Source organism: Aquarana catesbeiana, linkage group LG10 (genome assembly GCF_042186555.1).
Source record: "Aquarana catesbeiana isolate 2022-GZ linkage group LG10, ASM4218655v1, whole genome shotgun sequence".
NCBI lineage: Eukaryota > Metazoa > Chordata > Amphibia > Anura > Ranidae > Aquarana > Aquarana catesbeiana.
In genome coordinates, this window is record NC_133333.1 from 134,059,769 (window position 1) to 134,071,526 (window position 11,758).

Here is an 11,758-nt window from a genome sequence, read left to right on the forward strand (position 1 = left end):
ATTGATTGGTTTGCGCAAAAGTTATAGCGTTTACAAAATAGGGAATAGTTTTATGGCATTTTTATTAATTTTTTTTTTTAAATGGTGGCGATCAGCGATTTTTATCATGAATGCGACATTATGGTGGACACATCGGACATTTTTGACACATTTTTGGGAACATTGGCATTAATACAGCGATCAATGCTAAAAAATTGCATTGATTACTGTAAAAATGTCACTGGCAGTGAAGGGGTTAACCACTAGGTGGCAGTGTAGGGGTTAAGTGTGTCTTAGAGGCGTGTTTCTAACTGTGGGGGGTGGCTATGTGTGACAATTCACTGATCGCTGCTCCGATGACAGGGAGCAGAGATCGAGTGACACTGTCACTAGGCAGAACGGGGAGATGCTGTTTACATCGGCATCTCCCCGTTCTTCCTCCCCGTGAGGCGATCGTGGGTATCCCTGTGGCGATCGAGTCCGAGGGACCTGCGATCCGACTCACGGAGCATGCGCATGCCTGCTGGCCGCCTCTTAAAGGGCAACATACAGGTACGTGATTTTGCCTGTACGTGCCCTTTTGCCGACATATATTGTCGTGAGGCGGTCGGCAAGCGGTTAAAGGAATATTACACTTTTATTGTTTGACTTTAAGCATTATTAAAATCACTGCTCCTGAAAAAACGTCCGTTTTTAAAACTTTTTTTGCATTGATCCATGTCCCCTGGGGCAGGACCCAGGTCCCCAAACACTTTTTATGACAATAACTTGCATATAAGCCTTTAAAATTAGCACTTTTGATTATTCATGTTTGAGTCCCATAAACTTAACGGTGTTCGTGTGTTCAAACTAATTTTTTGCCTGTTCGCATGTTCTGGTGCGAAACGAACAGGGGGGTGTTCGGCTCATCCCTGGTGGAGGGTATGCGGGCGTTTAGTATGTACATGAGAGGGGTGCGGAGTATATGGCGGTAGGTAGCATGTCCATGAGAGGTGTGCGGAGTGAATGGTAGGGGTAGTATGTACAAGAGAGGGGTATGGAGGTGGGCAGTATCAAATACACCACTGGCCACTGATGCATTAGTGACCAGTGGCAGTTAATTAACCCCTTTGTGCTGCATTAGTGGCACTGGTATCAGAGTTTGTGAACCCTTTCATGCTGCACCATATAGGGGTTAATTAACTCTGATACCGGTACCACTAATGCAGCACAAAGGGGTTAATTAACTGCCACTGGTCACTAATGTATAGTAATGCAATAACCCCCTTCCATGCTGCATATTACAAATACCAATGTAAATTACCCCCCCTAAAGAGTTAAACACTTCAGGCAGTTGACAACACTGCCTTAGGAAAGGTTTTAAGCCTCTGCAAACTTACTTGCCCCTTTGCATGGGGCTTCACTGGCTCTTCTTGGGTCTTTGCAGCAGCAATCTCCTCTGCCCTTTCATCCCGGCCTGTGAATGACATCACGCCGGGCGGGATTAGGAAGCTCCTGTCAGGCGGAGATCACTCCGCCTGACAGGGAAGTGAATGCGTCGGTCGGTTGGACACACAGCATACTCACACCGCTCTGCTGCAGATAGTGTATAGGTGGCTGGCGGGCATCACGGCTGTCTGCAGCGGTGCGGACTGCGGAGCAAGCAGTATTTTTACGAGGCCTCCCTGCCCCTGGCTCAGTCCGCCCCTTTGTCCTGGCGGGTTCAGCAGTGGCCGGCTTGGTAGCTCCGCCTCCACCTCATCTACAATTCCGCTGCAGCAGGCAGCTCAGTATATGAAAGATGGCGATCCTTTACCCGCCCGCTCATCCTGCCAGCTTGGGAACACTGACTGGGGACATTCCCTCTCATTCTCCCACACACATCAGGCAAATTAGGCGGCCACGAGGCCCCTGTGAGCGCGAGGCCTTAGGCAGCCGCCTTTTTTGCCTAATTAGAGAGCCACCTCTGATTATGGACACAAACCCATAAATGGATTTTTCTAATATGTTATGTAATCATTATTTAGCAATAAACATTATGTTTTATATTGACTGCATTTCTGTTGCTGCACATACCTCATATGAAGTCCCATTTTATTTCCTTTTTGTTTCTATTGTTACCAACAGGAACAACCAGATTTGATCCCAGCCTCTACAGTGGGACGGAATAGCCCAGAAAAGAGCGGAAGGAGGGGGAGGGAGAACACTCTCGCCGCTTGTTATAAAAGCGATTTAGCAGCTAATTAGCCACTAGGATCACTTTTATAGTGTTGGGCATTGCCGGCTGAAAAAAACAATACTGGGGTTATGGTTGAGAGCTGCAACCATAGCCCCGGTATAACTACTTACACATACAATGTAAATAATTGACTGTGCGGCAAGTGGTTAATCTTTGTCTACTCTCTTTCCAAGGTCTGAATATGAAAAAAAAACACAGCTAATAGCTAAGATTAAATAAGCTATCATTCAGTATTATGTACTTGGAATATAGGTATAGGCACTGAACAGCATAATAACTCATCAAATAGAATGGAGATATAAATGTAAGAAGCCTATTTTTTTTTAAAGGAATGAAGTCCAAACACTGGTGTTTTAAAACATAGTTGTCCTCATGGACATCTGTTATCTTAATGTTGAACTTTGCTCAATAATGTTTTTTTTTCAATTAGGTAGTGCAAATTACAGAGTTCAAGTACTGTTTCTACAGTAATCATTTATAATCCAGCTTTGGCTGATTTGTCCTCACAGAAGTAAATCCCAATTGGTTGCTGTGCTACAGAACTATGCAGTTAAATATTTTCTCTTTGTACTGTTTATTGAATCAGGTTTACCATGACTCTATTATAACCTTTATTTAGTGCTATTTTTCCCAAACTTAACAGTCATCTGCACTTTTTTTAAAACTATTCCCTTTACAATAATTGCAGAACATACATACACACACAGAAGAAATAAAGTTCATAAGATGATCTTGCAAACATACAAACATTTCATAATTCTTCTTACCCAAATAAATTCATAAGGGGGACACTATACTCTATTTGTACTTTTCTATTTCTTAAATTGCTAATTACTTTTTCAAGAAAACAATTGCTCACAGCTATGTTCCGTGTTAAAAAAAAATAAAAATTCATTTGTTGCAGTCAATAATTGTATGTGTTTCAGCTGGCCTGAAATTCCACCTTCCATTTGTGGTCATTATCAATGCTTTATGGGCTAACACATTTGTACCCCTATTCTTAAGACCCCTTTCACACTGAGGCGGTTTTCAGGCATTTTAGCGTTAAAAATAGCGCCTGTAAAGCACCTGGAAGCTGCCTCTCATGCCTCCCCAGTGTGAAAGCCCGAAGGCTTTTGCACTGGGGCGGTGCACTTTGCTGGATGGGAAAAAAAGTCCTGCAAGCAGCAACTTTGGGGTGGTGTAGGAGCGCTGTATACAACACTCCTATACCGCCCCTGCCCATTGGAATGAATGGGAAGTGCTTCCGAAGCGCCTGAAAAACGCCTCGGAAGCGAAGCAACACAGGCACTTTTAACCCCTTCTTCGGCCGCTAGTGGGGGTTAAAAGCGTCCCACTAGCAGCCAAGAAGTGCTGCTAAAACAGCGGTAAAGCCCCGCTAAAACTAGCGCCGTTTTACCGCTAATGGATCCGCCACCCCAGTGTGAAAGGGGGCTTAAGATGTTTATAGTTATATGAAATCCTATGTAGGCATGAATCAAATCTGTAAATCTGTATTTTCTTAAACTCCACGTAGGAGTCCATTCAGTTTTGGGAATTATTCTATTTGTTGAAGGGTCATGACTGAAAAAGGTCTGCCGACCAGCTCCCAGTTGGCCCTCTCAGCCAATGGCTGTTCCCCTGTCCCCCTGTCAGAACACAATAGCACAGCAGGGGAGATTGATGTACTAACATCGGATTGTTAGTACAGCGGTTGCAACCCGAGCTGTCTATTTTTTTGCGCTCAACTCAATGGGTTGAACGAAGAAAAGCTACTAGTGTGTACGGGGCTTAAGTATAGGTATTTGACCAGCATAGACAGAATCTAAACAATTAATTCTTATAACCTAGGGCGTGTCCACAAGAAATATGTTAGTGATCCAATGGCTTGATTTACTAAAAGTAAATACACTGCTCATTGTGCAAGGGATGTTGCACTGTGCGGAGGAAATTTCCTCAGAACTCAGTGAATGTGGTGAAGCTTCACTTTGTAAAGAACACCCAATCACATGCAAGGAAAGAAAAAAAATGGCATCTTTTCTTGTAAATGATTGGATTATGTAAGTCAGCAGATCTTCATCTCATTCCTAAGCAATATCAATTGCAAAATGAACAGTCTATTTACCTTTAGTTAATACATGTCTACATTTTCAGTACATAGGGATTATGCTTGCTTATACCATTGCTATAATATTTTTTTTAACTACTCTTCTGTTTGCCTAGTTATATTGGCGATAAAGTAAAAATAAATGTATGCCATTGGTCATCAGTAAACTTTATCCCCAGTTTATCTTTCCACTTCTGGCAGAATTTTGGTAATTTGTTTAAAGTTATTTGTAACCATTTGTATATTTTTGAGATAAAACCTTTCATGGGGATCTCACTTGAATTTATAATCTGGAAATAGAAAGGAAGAAAAAATCACTTGCATATGCTCTAGCATTTTGCATATTTTCCTCTAATAATATCTTCTCTTTCGAAATCCTATGTTTAACAGCTTATCTGCAACAATGTTAGTAAGCGCTATCTCTCAGTAAATATTTTAAAAGGCCAAAATTCAGCATTCCTGTGAAATTATACTCTTATTTGCACGATTGTGCTCCAGAGTTATAAAATTTAGTACTTGTAACCCAGAAGTAAAAAAGAAGTCAGATTCTGAAAATGTATCTACATGTATTTTACCGCAACAATATTTTCTCTTTCCAAATCTTAATATTTAACAGCTTAGTTGCCAAAATGTCAGTGAGCTTGTTCTCTCTGTATATGTATTGAGGTGTGAATAGGGACCTTTATGCTCTGTGGTGGTTCTCGTCTTGACTATGACATATCCCCCAAGCTGTAAAGCCTAGTATACATGGGCCGAATGTTGATTTTTATTTATTTATTTTTTCTGGTCTTAAAGAAGCCGGCTGAGCATGCTGGAAAACCAGCAGCCGACCGATTCCCGATTCATGCTCTCAGCCAATGGCTGACAGCGCTGACTGGAGTGCTCTGGTGGGGGACTGTCCCCCTGCCAAAACACAACAACTCAGCAGGCTGACCTGAGCTGCCAGTTTTTTTTGTTCAATGGGCTGGGTTGAACGAAAAAAACCTGATAGTATCCAATAGGCTTAAAGTGATTGTAAAGACTTGTTTTTTTCCTATAAAAATAACAAACATGTTATACTTGCCTGCTCTGTTGCAGTGGTTTTGCACAGATCAGCCTGGCTCCTCCTCTTCTCGGGTCCCCCTTTGGTGGTCATGGCCCCTCCCTCCTGTTGAGTGCCCCTACAGCAAGCAGCTTGCTATGGGGCACCCGAGCCGAGCTGCAGCTCTGTGTGTCCATTTAGACATGGAGCCGTGCCTGGGCCCCGCTCCCTCTTTCTCCTCAACGGCTGAGTGAGTTTGATTGACAGCAGTGGGAGCCAATGGCCCCCTGCTGTGTCTCAGCCAATCAGGAGGGAGAGTCCCGGATGACCAAGGCATTCATGGACATCACTGGATAGAGAGGGGGCTCAGGTAAGTATCAGGGTGTCTAAGGGGGGGCTGCTGCACACAGAAGGTTTTCTTATCTTAATGAATAGAATGCATTAAGATAAAAACCTTCTTCCTTTACAACTCTTTTAAATTCAAAACTGTAATGGCTTTCACTGGCATTTAGGATCAGAACTCATATTTCAGTTACAGAGGAACTGGGGAGAGGCTATGAGGACGATCTCCGTTAGCAAGAAGAAAATTACTTGCATGTTTTGATTTACTAACTGCACACTTGTTATCCACCTGATGAAGAGGAGGATAAATACAATTATGTTTATTACAACTAATATACATTGCTAAAATTACAGTGTAATGACTGAATTTAGCTTGTTGTTAATTTACTTCTAACATCAGCCCCACAAAGCTCTAGGAGTGTTTGAAACAGGTCTTCTCAGAAATTGTACCAAACGAGACCTAGCCATGGTTCACACCAGTGTGGCTTTGAAATCACGCTTTTTTAGCGCGATTTCAAAGCTGCAGGTCAGTGCGATTTACGCCTCTGATTTAATTACGGTTTGCAACTTTGTATCACAGAAGTCTATGCAAGTCGCAATGAACATAGAAAAAAATACTGTATTTTCCAGCATATAAGACGACCTTTTACACTTAAAAAAACGCCCAAAAAACGGGGGTTGTCTTATAGGCGAGGTATAAAATGCCACTGCTGGATGTCAGCCCAATGGATGCCTGCTGGATGTGCGGTAATACTGTATGTAGCTTCAGCTACATACAGTATACACCGCTGAGCCAAGCCCGGCGAGCGATGTATTCTATTGAATACAGAGCCTGCTCGGATTGGAGTAACAACCTCTGCCAATCAGATTGGCTTTGAGAGTCAGAGAGGCGTGGGCTTATGATGTTACAGTCTCTGCCAATCCTAGCAGCCTTTGTATTCATTAATAGAATATATCACTCGCTGGGATTGGCTCAGTGGTGTATACTGTATGTAGCCGAAGCTACATCCAGTGATCCAGTGTAACTGGATAGGACATAGTGGAAGTGGGCAACTATGTAGTAGGTGTCATGGAGAACAATGTTGATTGAGGAATTGGCTAGGACAATGCCGATAAGTCCCCCGACTGTGAATAAGAATCTGAGGGCTCAAAGTATTTGGACCTCTCATTTAATAATTCCCTTTGTATTGTGGTCAGTCAACTAAAGACTTTAACGCCTGTTGGAATATCAATGATTATTGTGGCGGATGTAAACTATTACCATGTGTCTACATTTAGGTCGGTGGTGAATATGTGGTAGAATCCATGTTTTTTTTTTTAAATGATGTTTTTTAAATGGTGTTGCCTTGGAAGGTGGGGTAGTCTTATACGGCGAGTATAGCCCAAAACCTATGTTTTCACTTGAAAAATAGGGGATCACAAATTATAAAGTCCTAACTCGCTGGTACCTTGTACCCGCTAGAGTGGCAAAATATTCACCTAATACCTCAGCTCTTTGTTTTCGAGGATGCCCAGAAATAGGCACATATTTACACATATGGTGGACGTGCCCAGTAATCCAAACCTTCTGGAAGGAAGTCTTCGTGATTGCATCTAAAATATTTAAAAAAATAATACAACCAGATCCATATTTAGCTTTACTTAATCTAAAACCGGAATGGTTAACACTCTCTCAATTCAAACTTATGATCCAACTAATAACGGCTGCAAAACAAACAGTGGCCAAGGCATGGAAATCTCCTACATTGGTACTAGCAGAAACAATTCACAGAATGAATAATACAATGTCCCATGCTAAGATGGTAGCCATCGATCAAAATCAAATTCCAAAATTTGAAAAACTTTGGCATCCTTGGATAAAACAACAGTTCCTGTCAAACTTCAATGACTCTGTCCTGTTGCCATGGTAACAGATTAAATGACTTACAGAGACACCCATTCTAAGGCTTCAAATGGAACTAAAAAGAATAATAAACTGACGAGTGGGACAACCTTGTGGACCATACCTCTACCTTTCAACCCTTTTTCTTCTTTCTCTTTCCTTTTCTCCACCTTACGATTAAAGCTCATTATCAGAATTTATTTGACCTATATACACTCTACTTGTAAACAATATGTATAGTAGGTATAAATCATTTAAATACCTACAAAAGTAACTAAGGAAATGATATATATCTTTAATTTAGGTTTACGTGAACCCAATGTTTAATATTTGAAATTTCATGATATTTACCTATATAAACCCTACTGTAAAACAATGAGCTTACTTTATAGATCCTTGTAAACTTACTTTATGTATCTTTATAACATTGTATACTCAATAAACTTCTTTTGACAAGGAAAAATAGGGGATCGTCTTACACGCCCAGTCCCCTTTTACGCCGGCAAATATGGTAGTGCAGGAACCCCTTTCAAAGCCGCTGCAACATGAGTCTCAACACTTTGGACGGTTCCATTGCCGGCAATGGGTCGCAACTGGGACTGTCAAATCGCATGACAAATTGCACCAGTGTAAACGATATAAATAAAAAAAAATATAACATCTATATACATATGGGCTTTCTTTGTACATTTTCTTTGTTATGGATTGTCTGTTTCTTGAAATACATCTATAAATGTTTCTTATTTTCTCACTCACCCAGCTTGATTCACACCTTTCAATAATTAATGCTAACATTGACACTTATTTTTAGTGATAAAAACTACTGCATGCAAAAAATACATATGCATGAATTAAGGTGGCAATATACACAGGAGAACTGTAATAAGTGGTGTGAATCTGTGAAAGTGAAGAATGGGAAAAACTCATTTCATCAGTAAGACACTCATAGGAGGATCTTAACGATCTTAAATTGTTGTCAGAATAGAACGAGTTACTATATATGGCCTAATTTACAAAAATGTGAAGCAAGTACAGAGAACTAAGATGAGGTGTACCAGTGTTTATTCCAAGCATCCAGTGATAAACAGAACAATTTAAACCAACCCATCAATCTACACCACTGTACCAACCTACCCTAACCATGGGGGCCCACTGCTCCAATCCCTGCTGCCTTCCTGTTTAAAATTCTAGTAGTTTTGTGTGTGGCAGAGCATGTGACATGCACTATACTTTTGTACAATGCAGTGCTTGGACCCTTAGTAACCACAACTAATCACAAGGCAAAAGGGGATTGAGACAACAGTTCAGACCAAACTTAGATTTAAACTGAGTGTTTGGACAGGGATAGCAATTTGGGCATTTGGACAGGGAGAGCAGTGACGCCACTGGTCAAATATAGCCATCACCATATATGGTCAATGATGTCACCATCATCCCTGCCTCGCAGGAGTTGTCATTTGGCTATGATTACCATCGGGATTGGTCCTTTGTTTTTTGGGTTTTTTTTTTCGGAGAGTTGGTGGTTGGAATGGCTGGATTTACAGTGAGGGAATTTTGGGGATTTTGGACAGCCAGGCTGTATGCTCAGATTAGGGGTGTGGTATGGATTTTTAGGAGGACCTCAAGCATGTTGGTTTTTTTTTTTTTTAACATGGATTCCCCCTTCAAATCTGTACTATAGCCAAAGGGCCCGGTAGGAGTTTCCTGGGAGACCTCATGTATTTTTTTTTCTTTTTTTTTACGTGAGGTACCCCCTTATAAAATCCATACTAGATGCAGAAGGTCTGGTATGCATATTGGGAGGGACTCTATGCATTTTTATTTTTAATTTTTGCGGTGGGATGTACTATAGAAAAAGACATTTACATTTACGAAGAAAAAAATTATACAGTTTAAATAGTCAGCAAATGACATTCATTGCTAGCTTCTTAAAAAAACACATAGACCCAGCTAAAGGTCCTACATAGCAGACTTTTGGAGGGGTCTGTGTGCTGTTGATGACATAACCTTTGCCGACAATTTTAAAAGTGCTACTGCGGCACTTTCTGAGACCCTCTATTGATTTTATTGGAGTTTGGGTTCAGCATCTGAACTTATTTGAAGTTTGCCAAACCCTGCTCAATCTGAACCCAAGCCAGTTTGGCTCGTTCGTACTGTCATTACCTTCCTTGCCCAAAACAGCCTCTTCAGTGCTATGCCCCAGTTGAAGTCCGCTTTGGACGAAACACGTTGGATCCGCTACGCTTGCACCCCATATTGCTCTTTTGATTTTACATTTTACTCGTGATCACTTTTTTTGTACTTTGATGTACCGTTATTTTAAATAAACCTTTCTGGTTTGACCTGCACCATATGGAGCCTTTTCCTTTTTCCTTGGAGGTTTGTTGTCATCACTGGAGAATCACAAGGATCCAGGAATCTTGCCAGGACTATCATCACTGAAGCCCGGTCGTATCCTGCTAGAAGTGATCTCTCTCTCGCCTAAATCTACATCGTGAGGCATTCAGCCCACATAAGCTTGATTGACCCACTACCGCTGGTAAGTGGGTCCACCACATCCGGTAAGAGTACCCATCTATTTCCCTATGACAGAGGATCTTTTTTTCATCTACACAGCTTTACTGCTAACAGCATGTTGTTCATCATCACTTTTGATTGAAGAATTATCACTGTATCATTTATGGACATTTTATGTTGAATTTCACACTTCCTTTTTTCACCAGTTCACCGCAGTGAATATTGTCCTTTGATTACATTTGTTATAGGCTAAGTACACTACAGTTCTATAATTTCTGTTTTTAGCGCTACACTGTATTTTCTTCATTCTGTTTGGACTTTGTTTGTTTTAGTGTTAGCTGCTTTTTCACAATATTTTTGGTTCAGCACAGTAATTTCCCACAAAATCTCTCAGCCTCTTCAGTGTCCTTTCTGAAAACGCTTTCAATTTGTTATGAAGATCTGACTTATTCAATCTGACCTAAGCCCCACAATGGTGTTCAGCTGCACTCATCCAACAATCATCTGCTGGCCAATAAGGGCATTCTTTTTGAACATGCTGACTGGTAGGCTGTGCTTGTTGTTGGCACTTTAATTTAAAGTCGATGAAGTCGAGGCTTCACTAACAAACTAGAATCAATCACAGATGGGGCACTGAAAAGACTTTCTGGGAAAAACAGGAACATTTGTATAAATAGATATAACTTAGCTGCAGCCATATCACTGCTTTTAAAAAAAAATGATATTCTTGCATATTTATAAAGCAAACTGTTGTGCTTTACAAATGTGTTTTCCACTTCACTTTCTTAAGAGGCGAATGAATTGGAGAAAAGTGCCAGGAGAAGGAGGTAACCTGTCATATGACTTTTCTTGACAGGTCATGTGACAGTGCTCTACGTCTATCCTGGAGTGTTCTCTGTAGTATTATGCAGAGAACACCACAGACTTCACACCACACTCTGCATTTTAATAATGAAACACAAAATTTGTATACAGTGTGGAGTAACCCCTGCAAAATCCTACTAAGAGGATTGTCTACACAGTACTATAAATTGTGGTCTAAAAGCGGTAATAAATCCAAAACCATATATGTAATATATTGCAGCTTACCAATCCTTAGATGTGGTGGCAGCATATGTTTTCTTTTTTTAAGCTTTTTACCCCTCTGTTTTCACCTGGTGTTCCAGCCAGTAACACACCTCGTGTATTAGGGTATAAGCTTTCTGGATGAAGTACAGAAATAGACTTTACCACATCTCAAGGAATGAGTGTACGGTGCCACATCCCAATGACTCAGAATTCCAAAAAAAGGAGAAGGAAAAATGCTTTCAATATAAAAGGATTTTTAAGGCACCATACTAATAAAGCAAGTGAAATGGATAAAACAATAAATGAATTGAATTACATTATATTAAAAATTGGTGGATAACAACATCACCACTCAATAAAAATTCATACATATAATTACAAAACTACTTCCATAAAGTTGAACAAATGCAGAGCAATGTTACATCCCACTAATAGATGCCGGTTCATTTCGCAGATCACAGCTGCTTCATTAGGGCCATTGCAGGATGATCTAAAAAGTTTAAAAATATTTACAACAGTACACAAAATATATACACTTGAATGTGAATTGATGAATACATATCACAGAAAATATGTTTTACAATAAGTGATTACCACAGCAGATTTAAAAGACTTATACCGCGTACACACGGCCAGACTTGCAAG